Below are 16,255 nucleotides of genomic sequence, written 5' to 3'. Positions count from 1 at the left end.
CTCCGCCAAACACATTCACCCCAGATTTTGAATCCCAAGAAATCTCAAGAAACAAGTACTGTACAGAAACCTGGATCTGGGGTTGGGGCAGTGTGAGCAGCTTCCAGAGGCAGTAGTGGCAGCGTCTGGGGTGCAGTGTCAGTGATGTTGCTGGTGCAAGATGTCGGGTCTAAAGTCACAGCCCAGGAGGCAGTAGTGATGTTCCCTGGACCAGTTCAGTGGCGTTGTTCCTGGTTGATGAGGTTCTGAGCTAGGTTCTCAGCTTTCCCAGGGAACCTGTGAGCTACCTAATTGCCTTCAGAAACTCCTTTCCTGATGAAATGAGCCAGAGGTTTCTGTTGCTTACACCTGAGAATCCAGACTGCTACACCAAGTCACGTGACATTTTATTACTTTCGGTCAAAGGCCACTGTAAGATTTACAGAGTAAACAATTACGGTGAGATCCTACCAGTAAGTCAGGGAGTCAAGAGTGAGCAGCTGAACAAGATGTTACTGAGCATTTCTGAAATCCTCTCTTAAAAGGCATGACAGGATGAATGCGTCACCACACTGTTTTAATAGTACGAAAAAATCAGTCCTATTTTAGATACTATCAGGTTGAGAGATGCAGAACACTGGCCATCCCCTCAAACGCATTCAGTTTCTTTCTCACATGCTCTAAGGTATCCTATTGCTCAAGAATTCCAATGACTCCCTCCACAGACTTAAATTTTTACCTCCCTGCTTGATTATTCGCAAAGAAACTGTGATGCCATTCCATTAAGCGAGCTCAGTCCGGAGCATTGCCTTATACTAGCCTGACAGAAAAATCTTAAAAACACACATCCTTGGGGAAAAGACCAGGTAGGAAATGAAAAGTGTAATTTTTGAAACTAGAAAAGAGCACTCATATACTTTATCTTAAATTAGAATTGATATTTCCCCTACAATCATCTAACTTCATTCACCTTGGATAATGCATTTTTGAATTTCCCCTAGTCACTATAACTCAATTGTATAGAAGTTCATATTAAATTTTTCTTTTGGTTTATTATCAGCAACGTTTACCACTGTACTTTAAAAAAAAACATATTTTCAATAAGACCCATGTGATTTCATGTGTAGAAATCACATGAAAAACAAATCTTTGGCACATGAAATTCTTACTAACAATAAGCAGCAGGATTCTGAGAAAAAGCAACGCACAAAAAAACTTTTTTTAGTATGACGGCAAGGGTTTGGGAAAAAGGAACTTACAGGAAAAAGCGTGTGTTGCCACACACGCTTTTTTTTTTTTTTTTTTGCTATTTTTGCAATGTCCAAGAAGAATTCCTTGTCCTAAACCTAACTTTATTTTCTATTTTATCCTCCAAAGGTCTCACAATCTTCTGACTATAAACTCCAATAGTCAACCACTGAAAAGATGGTAATTCCATGGATGTAGGTTTCAGTTCAAAAAATAAACTGTCAGAATAGAAAAATGTATTTTCGATCTCAAACAATAAAAGCAAATTTAAAACAGCAAAAATGTTTAAAAAAAATCAGAATCAGAAGAACGTGAACTGTTTGTAAATTTTTCCAGTTCTGAATTCTGATTTTTTTTTAATTATGTGATATATATGGGATTTTTGTCTCTCAGTATTTCAGAGAAGGATAGAGTGGTGAATCTAGTCATACAAAGGAAGCTTCTGTCTATAAGCCAGGATTCATATAGTTAGATCATTTGCACAAGGCCGTACAGTTTTATGCCACATTCATAAAAGATCTGCTTTCTCTTCTACTCTCTAAAATCCTTATTAACCAGAGATCCTGAAAAATCAAGCAGGCTGCAACCTGCCTGACCTTCAGAAATAAGAACCTCTTTTAGGATATTTCGAACTAAGAGTGACTCATGGGGGAAAGTGGGTTGCTGTTAAACTGAGATCTTCCACGTTAGGGTTCCCCGGGTTTTTGCTCAAAGAGAAGCCCCGCGATGGGCACAGGTTAGAGGGAGAGACTGTTATATGGTGGAGGAGGTCATCACCATCACTCTAGGTTGACCAACACCCTCTGGCCCTGGGAGCCGCTGCAAACCTCAGAGAGGCCCTGTATGGAGGGGAGAGGCATTCCAGGGAAGACTCCAAAATATCCACCAGGAGATCCCAATTTCTAGGTAGGGGGCCTGATGATAAACGAGTATGGGAAGGACACGGTCAATATGGAATGGGACACACAGTCCTACAGAGGGTTTAGGGGAATCACACACGAGAGGATGCACACCTGTCAGAAAGTTCAACTGACAAGGACAGAGGATGCCTTAGGAAACCCAATAACCCTATAACTGTGGGTGAATTAAACACCATAGGTCAGCGTAACCCCACAGTGAGCAGGCATCAGAAACGCTCATCACAAAGCATGTGGACACGTTCTCTCATTGTGCACTGAGCTAGGAGGGGGACAAGACTCACCGAGTCACTTTCTCCTTCACTGTTTCTGTATTGGGCACAGACGGATGAAAATGGTCCCACTGGTTTGGTTTGTCCGTTTCTGCTTGTGTACACAGTTCATTAACGGACAAAGTTAACATCTGCTTTTAGGATCAGATGTTTCTGGTATCAGACATGGCAGGCTGGTTGTCATCTGCACTGAGGAGTGGTCCTCTGGCCAGGAGTTGCTATAGTTTCACGTCGACTTCCTGTTCCTCAGAGGAAACAGAAATGCCCCCCTCTTTCCCCAGGAGGCTGACCCTGGGCCACCTGACAGCTGGGCCCCTCTGCTACATCCCTCCTCAAGTACTGGTTAATTTTTAATGCCATTTAAAATGTTCTCCCACGTTTACTTAGCTCTGCAGTTTATAACAAACCTACCAAACAGGACAAACCAGTCTGGATTATATAACATGGAGATAAGCCTGGGCGCTGAGGAGGGAGCTGACAGCAGACAAGCTGCAACTATGGTTAAACCGGTTCAACCTCAGTATACCTGAAGGCAGCCTTTTCCCTGCTCCCTCCTAGTACTTTATAGTTAAAATAAGGAGAAAACAAAAACCCGACTCAAAAAAGTTATTAGATGTGTCCCCACAAATACCGACCAGTAAGTCACTAAAGTGAATTAAAAGGGACATGAAAGTCAATATTTACATTTCGTCTAGTTTTTTTTTAATCTGGTGCACCTACTGAATAACTCATATTCGGACCTAACAATATTAACACATTCTAAAGGGGTTATCAGTAATTAATAGCTTCTTCCCACACACATGTGCTGCCAGTTTAAATGTGGGGAAAGAGCCTGAACTCAAGTTTCACTAGTGCTGTTCTATGACGCCAATAAACTTTTATAGTTTCATGCATGTACTTGTTTAAGAAATAGATGCTATATCTACCACCCTCAGAGATGTTCAAGATGTACTAAATAGTGAAACTGGTAACAAGATGTACTAAATAGTGAAACTGGTAACATTGCATATTTTATTAATTCTATAATACAAGAAACCGACAGAGAAGCCCCAAGAATATAATACTTGACATTTTATAATAAAAAAGGAAAACACTGAACTGCTAGTTTTTCATATTAATCCTACATTGCTTCATGAATGACATGATTACAATCACTTATACATTTTTTAAATTTTAAACAGGCTGTTAGGAATCAACTGGAAAAAAAAAACTATGAAGAATCAAAGTTGGGAATTCCCTGGTGTTCCAGTGGTTAGGACTCCACACTCTCACTGTCAAGGGCCCAGGTTCAATCCCTGGTCGGGGAATTAAGATTCTGCAAGTCACGTGGCATGGCCAAAAAATATATATATATTAAAAAGAAAAAGAATCAAAGTTGTATTTATATAATTAGTTAAGAGTAGATGGTGACTGGGACTTCCCTGGTGGTCCAGTGGTTAAAAAACTCAGTCTGGGGGCTTCCCTGGTGGCGCAGTGGTTGAGAGTCCGCCTGCCGATGCAGGTGACACGGGTTCGTGACCCGGTCCGGGAAGGTCCCACATGCCGCGGAGCGGCTGGGCCCGTGAGCCATGCCCACTGAGCCTGCGCATCCGGAGCCTGTGCTCTGCAACGGGAGAGGCCACAACAGTGAGAGGCCCGCGTACCGCAAAAAGAAAAACAAAAAAAACAAAAAAAAACTCACAGTCTAACCTTACACCTAAAGTAACTAGAGAAAGAAGAACAAAAAGAATCCCAAAGTTAGCAGAAGAAATCATAAAGAGCAGAGCAGAAATAAATGAAATAGAAACGAAGAAAACAATAGCAAAGATTGATAAAACTAAAAGCTGATTCATTGAGAAGATAAACAAAATTGATAAACCTTTAGCCAGACCCGTCAAGAAAAAACGAGAGAGGACTCAAATCAATAGAATTAGAAATGAAAAAGGAGAAATTACAACTGACACTGCAGAAATGCAAAGGATCATAAGAGACTACTACAAACAACTATATGACAATAATATGGACAACCTGGAAGAAATGGACAAATTCTTGGAAAGGTACAACTTTCTGAGACTGAACCAGGAAGAATTAGAAAATATAAACAGACCAATCACAAGTAATGAAATTGAAACTGTAATTAAAAATCTTCCAACAAACAAAAGTCAAGGACCAGATGGCTTCACAGGTGAATTCTATCAAACATTTAGAGAAGAGCTAACGCCTGTCCTTCTCAAACGCTTCCAAAAAATTGCAGAGGGAGGAACATACCCAAACTTGTTCTATGAGGCCACCATCACCCCGATACCAAAACCAAAGATACCACAACAAAAGAAAATTACAGACCAATATCAGTGATGAACATAGATGCAAAAATCCTCAACAGAATACTGGCAAACAGAATCCAACAACACATTAAAAAGATCATGCACCATGATCAAGTGGGATTTAACCCAGGGATGCAAGGATTCTTTAATATATGCAAATCAATCAATGTGATACATCATATTAACAAATTAAAGAATAAAAACCATATAATCATCTCAATAGATGCAGAAAAAACTTTTGACAAAATTCAACACCCATTTATCATAAAAACTCTCCAGAAAGTGGGCACAGAGGGAACTTACCTCAACATAATAAAGGCCATATATGACAAACCCAAAGCCAACATCATTCTCAATGGAGAAAACCTGAAAGCATTTCCTCTAAGATCAGGAACAAAGCAAGGATGCCCACACTCACCCTACTACTCAACATAGTTTTGGAAGTCCTAGCCACAGCAATCACAGAAGAAAAAAAATAAAAGGAATCCAAACTGGAAAAGAAGAAGTAAAACCGTCACTGTTTGCAGATGACATGATACTATACACAGAGAATCCTAAAGATGCTACCAGAAAACTACTAGAGCTAGTCAATGAATTTGGAAAAATTGCAGGATACAAAATTAATGCACAGAAATCTCTTGCATTCCTATACACTAACAACAAAAGATCAGAAAGAGAAATTAAGGAAATAATCCCATTTACCATCTCAAAAAAAAGAATAAAATACCTAGGAATAAATCTGCCTAAGGAGGCAAAAGACCTGTACTCCGAAAACTACAAAACACTGATGAAAGAAATCAAAAATGACACAAATGGAGAGATATACCACATTCAAGGACAGTTAGAATCAATATTGTGAAAATGACTATACTACCCAAAGCAATCTACAGATTCAATGAAATCCCTATCAAATTACCAATGGCATTTTTCACAAAATTAGAACAAAAATTTTAGTTTGTATGAAAACACAAAAGACCCTGAATAGCTAAAGCAATCTTGAGAAAGAAAAAAGAGTTGGAGGAATCAGGCTCTCTGACTTCAGACTATACTACAAAGCTACAGTAATCAAGATAGTATGGTATTGGCACAAAAACAGAAATACAGACCAATGGTACAGGATAGAAAACCCAGAGATAAACCCATGCACCTATGGTCAACTAATCTATGACAAAGGAGGCAAGAACACACAATGGAGAAAAGACAGTCTCTTCTATAAGTGGTGCTGGGAAAACTGGACAGCTACATGTAAAAGAATGAAATTAGAACACTCCCTAACACCATACACAAAAATAAACTCAAAATGCATTAAAGACCTAAACGTAAGACCCGACACTATAAAACTCTTAGAGAAAACCATAGGAAAAACTCTCTTTGACATAAATCACAGCAAGATCTTTTTTGACCCACCTCCTAGAGTACTGAAAATAAAAACAAAAATAAACAAATGGGACCTAATGAAAATTAAAAGCTTTTACACAGCAAAGGAAACCATAAACAAGATGAAAAGACAACCCTCAGAATGGGAGAAATATTTGCAAACGAAGCAATGGACAAAGGATTAATCTCCAAAATATACAAATAGCCCATGCAGCTCAATATCAAAAAAACAAACAACCCAATCCAAAAATTGGTGGAAGACCTAAATAGACATTTTGCTAAAGAAGACATACAGATGGCCAAGAAGCACATGAAAAGCTGCTCAATATCACTAATTATTAGAGAAATGCAAATCAAAACTACAATGAGGTATCACCTCACACCAGTTAGAATGGGCATCATCAAAAAATCTACAAACAGTAAATGCTGCAGAGGTTGTGAATAAAAGGGAACCCTCTTGCACTGTTGCTGGGAATGTAAACTGATACAGCCACTATGGAGAACAGTATGGAGGTTCCTTAAAAAACTAAAACTAGAACTACCATATGACCCAGCAATCCCACTCCTGGGCATATATCCAGAGGAAACCGTAACTCAAAAAGATACATGCACCCCAATGTTCATTGTAGCACTATTTACAATAGCCAGGACATGGAAGCAACCTAAGTGTCCACTGACAGATGAATGGGTAAAGAAGATGTGGTACATATATACAATGGAATATTACTTAGCCATAAAAAGGAACGAAATTGGGTCATGTAGAAATATGGGTGGACCTAGAGTCTGTAATACAGAGTGATGTGAGCCAGAAAGAGAAAACCGAATATCATATACTAACGCATGTATGTGGAATCTAGAAAAATGGTACAGATGAACTTAGTGCCAGGGCAGGAATAGAGACATAGACATAAAGAACAGACATGTGGACATGGCAGGGGGAAGGGGAGGGTGGGATGAGTTAGAAAGTTAGGTTTGACATAAATACACTACCGTGTATAAAACAGATAGCTAGTGGGAACCTGCAGTATAGCACAGGGAGCTCAGCTCAGGGCTCTGTGATGACCTAGAGGGGTAGGATGAGGTGGGGGGGCATTTGGGAGGGAGGTCCAAGAGGGTGGGGATATAGGTATATATATAGCTGATTCACTTTGTTGTACAGCAGAAACTAACACAACATTGTAAAGCAATTATACTCCAATTAAAAAAAAAAAAAGACTCCATGTTCCCCATGCAGGGGGCCCAGGTTCGATCCCAGGTCAGGGAACTAGATCCCGCATGCTGCAACTAAAGATCCCTCGTGCTGCAACTAAGACCCGGCACAGCCAAATAAATAAAAATTTTTGAAAAACAAAAAAGAGTAGATGGTGATTTTGTAAATATAAGAATCATATAGAACACTGAAAAAATTACAGAGAAATCAGTGAAGTTCAACAAAAGCTGGCTGCAATTTAATAACTTTGGTCTAGACACTTAAAAGCATATATATTTATACACACACACGATTGGCATATAAAATGTAAATATATATGCTCATTATAATATTTGTTAAAAATTTAGGCTCAGGGGCTTCCCTGGTGGCGCAGTGGTTGAGAGTCCGCCTGCCGATGCAGGGGACGCGGGTTCATGCCCCGGTCCGGGAAGATCCCACATGCCGCGGAGCGGCTGGGCCCTGAGCCATGGCTGCTGAGCCTGCGCGTCCGGAGCCTGTTCTCCGCAACGGGAGAGGCCACAACAGCGAGAGGCCCGCGTACCGCAAAAACAAAAAAAAAAGAAAAAAAAAAAAAATTTAAGCTCGGTTTAATGCACCAGCCCTTTCTTTTTTAGGTTCTCATTTTTTTCAAGTTTTAATAGCTATGATCAAATTTGTTCTTTTCTGTTTTTGATACTCCATATTTGTGATTTTAAAATATCAGTCTTATGGCCCACTTTTGAAGAGATAAGGAAAAAAACAAAGCTCCAATCAGGGGAAAAATAAACCCTTTTCTGACAATCTTATTAAATGTACATTTAACACATTATTTCAAAATCTTTCGCAGGAGGAGTGAATGTTACTGTCATCAGGGGGTATCTTTCCATTCCTGAGAGTAAGCATGAGACAGGAGAGCAAACAGGCCTAAACTATGCAACCTGCCACACTGTGGCAGGCACCCACAGCTTCAACAGATACTAGATTCACCTCATTCCTTTGTCATCCCTACCTACCCTTTGCTGCACTAGGAAACAGGAAAAAAAAAAAATCAAACTGCATGGTTTTTGAAAAAGCTCCCTGGTGATTTTTTTTTTTTTTTTTGCGGTATGCGGGCCCCTCACTGCTGTGGCTTCTCCCGCCGCAGAGCACAGGCTCCGGACGCGCAGTCCCAGTGGCCACGGCTCACGGGCCCAGCCGCTCCGCAGCATGTGGGATCCTCCCGGACCGGGGCACGAACCCGCGCTCCCCGCATCGGCAGGCGGACTCCCAACCACTGCGCCACCAGGGAAGCCCCCTGGTGATTTTTATACTCTCCTGAGTATACTCCTGGGCATCTGTGTGCTGCCCCCCAACATGAGAACTCAAGATATGCCTTGCCTCATCTCACCCTTAAATGCACTATATCCAAATACCTGAGAACACCTGGTTTCAACTGACTACTCCCCTGACTAGTTTTAGAGCCCAAAGTTGTGGCTGCAGCCAGACAGGTGTCAAGGCATCAACTGTGATACAGGCCCCCAAAAGAGAACCTTGTAAAGACCATTTTTCTACGCCTCAGAGCTGAGCCAGGCTGCCATCTTTATGATCTGAGCAACCACTGGGTAGGCGGTGACTCCACAGGTGCCCTAGTTTATCCTGTCTGTCCTGTTCCCATATTTGTGTTCACATGATAATCTTGCGGAAGAGGTGCTCCAGCGAGGCTCACGGAAAGAGCTTCAGGACTAATTCTGCAGAGACAAAAACCAGGCAGAGCAAGAACTCAAACTCATCCCGGAGAGATTACCAAAAGCTTTTTGGGAGACAAGTCCTAAAGTACTATTCTAAAAAAAAACACAAAAAGGTGGTGGAAAGAGAAGATCTGAAATTTCTGCAGAATTTGAACGGAGAACAGGAAAAATTTATTTTGTTCAGAGGGTAAGGGAAGTATCCTAAATAGCATCTTCTAAAAGGTTTCCCCTTCAAGAAGAAAACGTCAACACTTCACAGGCTCGAATCTCCACACTCCTCCCAGAAATTCCCATCGCTCACTTGGCAGGCGTCCAGATGGCCTAGTTCAGCTGGCAAATATTCAAATACAGTTATTCCAAATATGTTAATGAGACTAACAGGGTGCTCCCACCACGTCACCCCACCCTCCCTTTCTTTGTGTGAACTGAACCTGTGCAGGTTAAAACAGGTGTGCCAGACACTTGCTAAGTGAGATTACTGACTGTTAGCTAAGTGACTGCCAATTTAAAATAAGCATTTAGGGAGAATGGCTTTGCTCAAATGTATGTTGTCTTTTGAAAGGAATATTTCGACGTTCAACCCACTCCCACTCCAGTAATCCTCTATGGGTGTAAAAATATAAGCATCAGTGATTTACATTCTTTCGGTGCCATATTCAAAGTATCTTAAAGATTCCAAGGTACTTGACAAGTATTCTTTTAAAAAGAACTTCCCGGTGACATATGTTTCATTCTGCAAACGAAGACATGGAATTAGTGGTTACACACTGGGAAAGATAATGATAACTGGAAATCACCGGCAGGTTTACTAATTTGTTAATTTATCGGTTAAGGAATTTATTCAACAATATCTCTTTAGCCCAACCTTAAGTATTTCCTTTGTGAACCCAAAGAAATCACAAAGCCTCATCTTTGATTTGTATGTATTCTAAAAAAATCTCAAAATTTCCCCCACAAAATCAGACTACCTAAACGTTTTCATTCCTCTTTCTCCCTGCCTCCCCCCAAAAAAAGCTTTAACTTGTTTCTTCATCCACACAGACATTCCACACATAGTCTGAATTTTAAAATAGGCCATGCAGCTTCACTGTCAGGAGACTAGAAACTGCCGGTTCCAAAAAAATCTCAGCATCGCCTGGTCCCTAAATTAGCCCCAAATCACCAGACCTTATACAGGAAAACAGGATCCAGTATTTTAAGTTTAAAAATTAAAGGGAGGTTGGAAGGAAGGTATAAATGGGATTACATACTTACCCAGGGTGACTCATGCTCATGTGATCAAGATTAAACTGAGCACGGAATCTACAATCGGGAAAGAATTTTTTCTCGGGGGCAGAAAGGGGTGTGGCATTTCCAAATGAGCACTGAAGTAGGATCTCCTGTGTGGATTAGGTGAGCAAATCCCACATAATTAACTTCCTACTATCAATACAAGAAAGGAGCAAACACAGGTGAGCTGCGTGCCTTCCCAAAAGGTGCCAGTCTAAAGCCCCTTCAGATGTTTCCAAGGCTCCAGAGATTAGATGGAGAAGCAAAAGAGACTGGGGTGGCACAACCGTGTCAATACACTTAACATTACTGAACTGTGCACTTAAAAATGGGTAAGAGGGTAAATTTTATGTTATGTGTTTTTTTTAAAAAATAAAAATTTTAGGGCTTCCCTGGTGGCTCAGTGGTTGGGAGTCTGCCTGCCGATGCAGGGGACGCGGGTTCATGCCCCGGTCTGGGAAGATCCCACATGCCGCGGAGCTGCTGGTCCTGTGCTCCACAGTGGGAGAGACCACAGCAGTGAGAGGCCCACATACCGCAAAAGAAAAAAAAAGAAAAGAAAAAAAAATTAAAATTTTAAAAAAGAGTGAGAGACTGGGGTGAACTTACCACATTGTCACTGCTCTGAGGGGCAGCTAAAATGCTCTTAAAATGTCAAAGCATTTGGATTTTGGAAAGTACAACAACCCTCTGAAGATGGGGATAGATGTGGCAGATTGGGAATGGCGCCGGGCTGGGTGTCGGGAAGCTTGCATCCATGACTACCTCTGCCTGCTAAAACCAACTGGCCTTGAACTCAGGGTATTTCCTTGGCCTCAATTCCCTAGGTCCTCATTTTCTCACTGCGAATAGGATCAGTAATTAAGTTTTCCTCCTTTCACTACTTTAAGAAAAGTATTTCTTCTCCTTAAGTATTTCAATAAAAATCTCAAAGTTATGAAAAGTTATTCTGCTTTGGAAATACACGGTTTAGAAACAACAGATTCTCTTTGAAAAACAAACATGAATGTTTTCAACACGAGAACCTTAACTGAAACATTAAAAATACTTCAATATCCATGTTCCAATATCCCTCAGTTAATAAGAACATGGGTTTCTCAACATATAACTGTTTCTCCAGCTTGGGAATAAATATCACATTTGCTAAAATATTTAGTATGCATAAAACCTACCATAAAAGAGTATGTTTTAGCTGTTTAATAAGCATCACTGAAATCAGTAGGGAGATATGAAACTTTTAAATATATCTGAGTATTAAAAATTATATCTTAAAACAGAAATAATCAAAGTATCAACATCCTATGAATTTTAAGTCAATCTATGCATTTTCTATTTAAGTAAATATAAAATCATTATAAGTTAAAATATGTATATTCAGTTTAATGATGTCTTATTTAATTATGAAAGAGACATTTTAGTAACATGCAAAGGGCAATACATCTGCTTACCTAATATTTTACAACTTCTGCTTAACTAACATTTGATAACTTTTTTTTCCTATACGTTAAAGCAAAGCCAGAAATTTTAAAGTTAAAATACTCCCACTGAAAACTGATAAGCTATATATTTTTTTATGCTGCACTTGGATGACTAATGTTGCGGTTCTCCCCAGGAGCATTTACACTTGTTTACAGCAAATTTAAATATTCATTGGAAACATCTATCACTGTGTTAAACAACATATGGGTTAGAATAAATTATAGAAAAAAATCTGAAAAAATAACTAGAACTATCAAGAGACTCCTAAGAAAACAGGTCTACCAAGTATATGGTTTTAAAAATACAGGAAAGCAAGGCAATAAAGTCACCTGAAATGAAAAGAGCAAGGCGTGAGCCCAGCCTTCGTGCGGGACAGACGTCACAGGAGTCTAGCCTTTCTTGATAGAAGCTGGCTCTGGGTCTCCACCGCCAGCCAGCAACAGCCCTTCTATTCACTTCAGGAGCAAAGCGATCTACTAGCTGAACGTACTTGAACTCTGGGTGCAGTGAGAGGGTGTGGTAGACACTTCGTATAATAACAATAGTGATACCGTATAATCCTTCGTGCAGGACAGAAGTCACAGGAGTCTAGCCTTTCTTGATAGAAGCTGGTTCTGGGTCTCCACCACCAGCCAGCAACAGCCCTTCTATTCATTTCGGGAGGAAAGTGATCTACTAACTGAACGTACTTGAACTCTCGGTGCAGTGAGAGGGTGTGGCAGACACTTCGTATAATAACAATAGTGATACCGTATAACAGCAATAATGCTACTCAACACTTACAAAGCAGATGGGAAGAGTCTCTAAGATCTTGCAGGCAGATGGGCAGAGTATCTCCCTGAGTAAGGAAATGGAGGGGAAGGGAGAGAGAGTGAAGGATGGAGAAAAGGAAGGGAGGGAGGAAAAGGAAGGGAGGGAGCTCATCAGTATGACACCACAGTGGTGAAAAGTCGACAGTACAATCTGGGTTCCCAGCATGGAGAAATGAACACTCTTGACACCGAGACGGTTAGGGTAGAGTAAATTGAAAGACGCACACTCTGATGAAGAGATGGTTAGAGCAGGGTAAGGAAGGAATTAACAAAAGCTGATGATAGCCATCATTTTATAAGTAACTCCCCCAATGCCTTTTATTTTGGGAGGAGGGTGTCAATCTCTTTCTGCAAGGTATAAATAGAATCATAAAGTTCCCCTAAGAAAATACTATCTGATAGCTTTCTAAAAACAGAGTGAACTCAGTAGGTAGTTGGAAATAAATTCTTTATTCCTCTGCTAGGATTAAATAACCATTCCCACCTGGGCCATTTCTTGGCCAATTTTCTAAGAGTCTGTCTTATCTCTCTCTCTCTCTTGCTCTCGTTCTTTAAAACGGACTTTAACATCAAAGTTTAGGTTCAAAGAAACAGATTAGAATATATACATTACACACAGGGAGAGAAAGAGAGACAGACAGACAGGCAGACAGAAATTTGAAAACAGAACTTCTTTAGTCATGTAGAACTATTTTGGTGCTCTGTTACAAACCAACCACATCTCAACTAACCAAAACTTAGGGCAAACTAGACATGTACTATAAAGACAGTGGGAAAAAAATATCTGAAATTATAACTATTCCAGGAAACCTGGACTGTATTTTCATAATAGGCTTTCAGATCCCATAACCAGAATAACCAGAACTTCTGGTTACGGCACGCGGGCCTCTCACTGCTGTGGCCTCTCCCGTTGCGGAGCACAGGCTCCGGACGCGCAGGCTCAGCGGCCACGGCTCAGGGGCCCAGCCGCTCCGCGGCATGTGGGATCTTCCCGGACCGGGGCACGAACCCGCGTCCCGTGCATCGGCAGGCGGACTCTCAACCACTGCGCCACCAGGGAAGCCCAATCCTCTTCATCTTTAAGCCGTTCATAAAGCTCTCGATTCACGAATGCGCGTTCTTTTTCAAATCTATACCTGCTCAGTACCTTCCTTGATTTCATCACATCTTTGAGCTTCTTGGCGATGGTTAGGTACTTTCTCATGTTCTTACCTTTCTAAAAATTCCCTTTCACTTTTGTCATCCTCTAAATATGTCCCCTTTAGGGGAAGCTTTGATCTAAATCACATATTTTTTAAAGGATCACCGCATATTTCCCTTATCTCACAGAACAGAGGCTGAAGTTACTTTCTGAGTTTTGGTTCTTGCCTTCCTATCCCACTCTCTATACACATTTACTTCTACTGGATTTTCTTCCTTTTCCCATGTTTCCTCCATGCTAACTCAGCACTTATCCAAGTGTAAGGTAAGGACCACCTACATTAGAATCACCAGGGATTTGAGAGTTAGAAAATGCAGTTTTCTGGACCTCTACCGAGATTTACTAAAAATTTCAGAAAGGGCAAAGGCTCCAGAATGTTCATTTCAGAAGTTACCCAGGTGATTTGTATGCACATTAAAGTTTGAGGTCCACTGCCCCAAACCCTTGATTGTTCCTTCACCAAAGGACACAGGGACTCCACCGAACTATTACATGAACAAGTGCCGTCAGAGCATCTGAGAAGAGAGAGCAGCACGGCAGTTCTGTTCACCTTCCTTTTGAAATACAGATAGAGGAGCTAACAAAGTTTGGAGACTGAGCTGACTGTGAGACATCAGCACAAATGCAGACTCATCAGCCCTGCTCCATGGCTGCTGCCAATTACAGTAGCCAGACCTGCAAGAAGACTGATTACATGTAATTTATAAAAAGTAAACAAGCTGAGCAGCTTGTGAACAATGAATGGTGATATTCAAGCCAAGAGGTAATAAAAAGCATGAATAAATGACTCAGCATCCCCCTCCCCACCCAGACAACAATTGGTTGTACTCCAGCTAGGATTAGCATGGGGAAAAAAAAAAAAGAGAGAGTATTTGGGGCAATGATTTAAATGATAACAGACCATTTACCATTGGAGAGAGATTTCTGTCTCTTGCAGAAACCCTTGTGACAGGGGTGCATGGCCCCAACCTCTGGGGTTCAAAAGCTCAGGCATCTAAATGACTTTTTCTCAACCTTATTGAAGCCAGAAAAGGAAATGCCTGGGTCCAAGGCTGCAACACAGTCCTGTACCTGAATTATGGCTTTTAAAGGAAACACAGGGAAATAAACCAAATGAATAATACAGCTGTAGGAACCAAGCTTTATGAAGGATTCCTCTACCTGAGGGTTTCCCAACTTCTGCCCTATTGCTATTTGGGGCTGGGTCATTTTTGGTTGCAAAGGCTGTCCCGTGCATTGTAGGATGTTTAACAGCATCCCTGCCTCCACCCACCAGCTGCCAGTAGCACCCCCAGTGGCGACAACCAAAAAACATCTCCAGACATTGTTAAATGTCCCTGGCGGGGGCAAAATCACCTTCCCACTTCCACTAAAAACCACCGCTGTACACGGACACATCACGAGGAAACGTTCGTATTAGTGAATTAGCTCGAGGAACTTATTTTTGACATCATAAAGATCTCATGATTTTTGCTTTTAAATATACATATATATACGCCTCTTAAGTCTGTGATCCTACTTTTTAAAATATATTTTTCCGATACCAGGGACTACAATACACAATCTTAATATGGTTTCAGGGAGCTATTCAAGCCACTACAAACGTGCCACGTAAGGAAATAACTAGTGGGCTCCTTGCCTTTCCGAGTCACAATCAAGAAGCTGTCAACTTTATCGCCGAAGGATTCATGTCCACTTGACACAGCCAAGGTGTCCATCAGGTACAGGCCACCAAGTGCTAGAGCCCGTAAAACTTTCAGGAGCCCACAGAAAGTGTCTTCATATGAAATTCATTTAAAATCAGAATAAAACATGAACATAATAAGGATAATAACTATCTAATAATAAATCCAGCTTGGAATATATTCATCTATCTGGACACAGTTGCAAAATATAATTTTTATTCTTTTTTTTTTTGTTAGAGGAAGGGAGCCCTTGAAGGCAAAAGTACTGGGGGCTCGTGAAGAATCACAATGAGCCCCAGCATCAAAAGGGGGGACAAGAAATTAAACAAACAAGTGCAATCCGGTGCGATGGGCACTGTCCTGGGGGAATGGCTGAGCATCGAAGGGGAACAAAACAGATGCTCTTGGCCCGCTGGGTCTGCGTGGGTGAGTGATAGTGGTGGCGGGAGCTCAAGGCAGGCTTCCGGGGTAGCCTTGGTGTGGAGGCAGAGAGAGGAGGGCCAGGAATCCCTGGAGGAGAGAAGCGCGCAGGCCAAGGCCAGAGTGAGGGATCACAAAGCCAATCCGGGACCTGAAAGCTCAGTACAGCTGAAGCGGAGCGGGTGAGTGAGAAGGAGGTACATGCATGGGCCACATCACAGGGAACCCTGCAAGCCAAGAGAAGGGGTTTGGGCATTCCTCAGAGCAAAGGAACCCTGCGGAACAGCCTCAAACTGGAGCCCGGGACGATCAGATCTGGGTTTCAGAAAGGCCATGCTGGCTGCCTTGATGAAGCTGGTTTGGAGGGACGCAAGGAT

At 41.3% G+C, this 16,255-nt stretch overlaps 1 protein-coding gene across 7 annotated transcripts in view; it reads right to left on the bottom strand.

Annotated features, from left to right (window-relative positions):
- The window catches only part of GAB1 (GRB2 associated binding protein 1), a 127,571-nt gene that overhangs the window by 100,356 nt on the left and 10,960 nt on the right, over positions 1-16,255 (bottom strand). The window contains exon 1 of one of the 7 annotated variants that reach the window (XM_049709532.1): positions 12,312-12,842. The exons of 5 other annotated variants lie outside the window; for them this stretch is intronic. The gene's annotated coding sequence lies outside the window, so the exon portion shown is untranslated. Of the gene's footprint in view, positions 1-12,089; positions 12,289-12,311; positions 12,843-16,255 lie in introns of those variants that run through there. One more of the 7 variants, XM_049709529.1, reaches the window with a different exon arrangement.

This window comes from Orcinus orca, chromosome 4, assembly GCF_937001465.1.
Source record: "Orcinus orca chromosome 4, mOrcOrc1.1, whole genome shotgun sequence".
Lineage (NCBI taxonomy): Eukaryota > Metazoa > Chordata > Mammalia > Artiodactyla > Delphinidae > Orcinus > Orcinus orca.
This window is presented reverse-complemented; position numbering and strand designations above follow the sequence as displayed.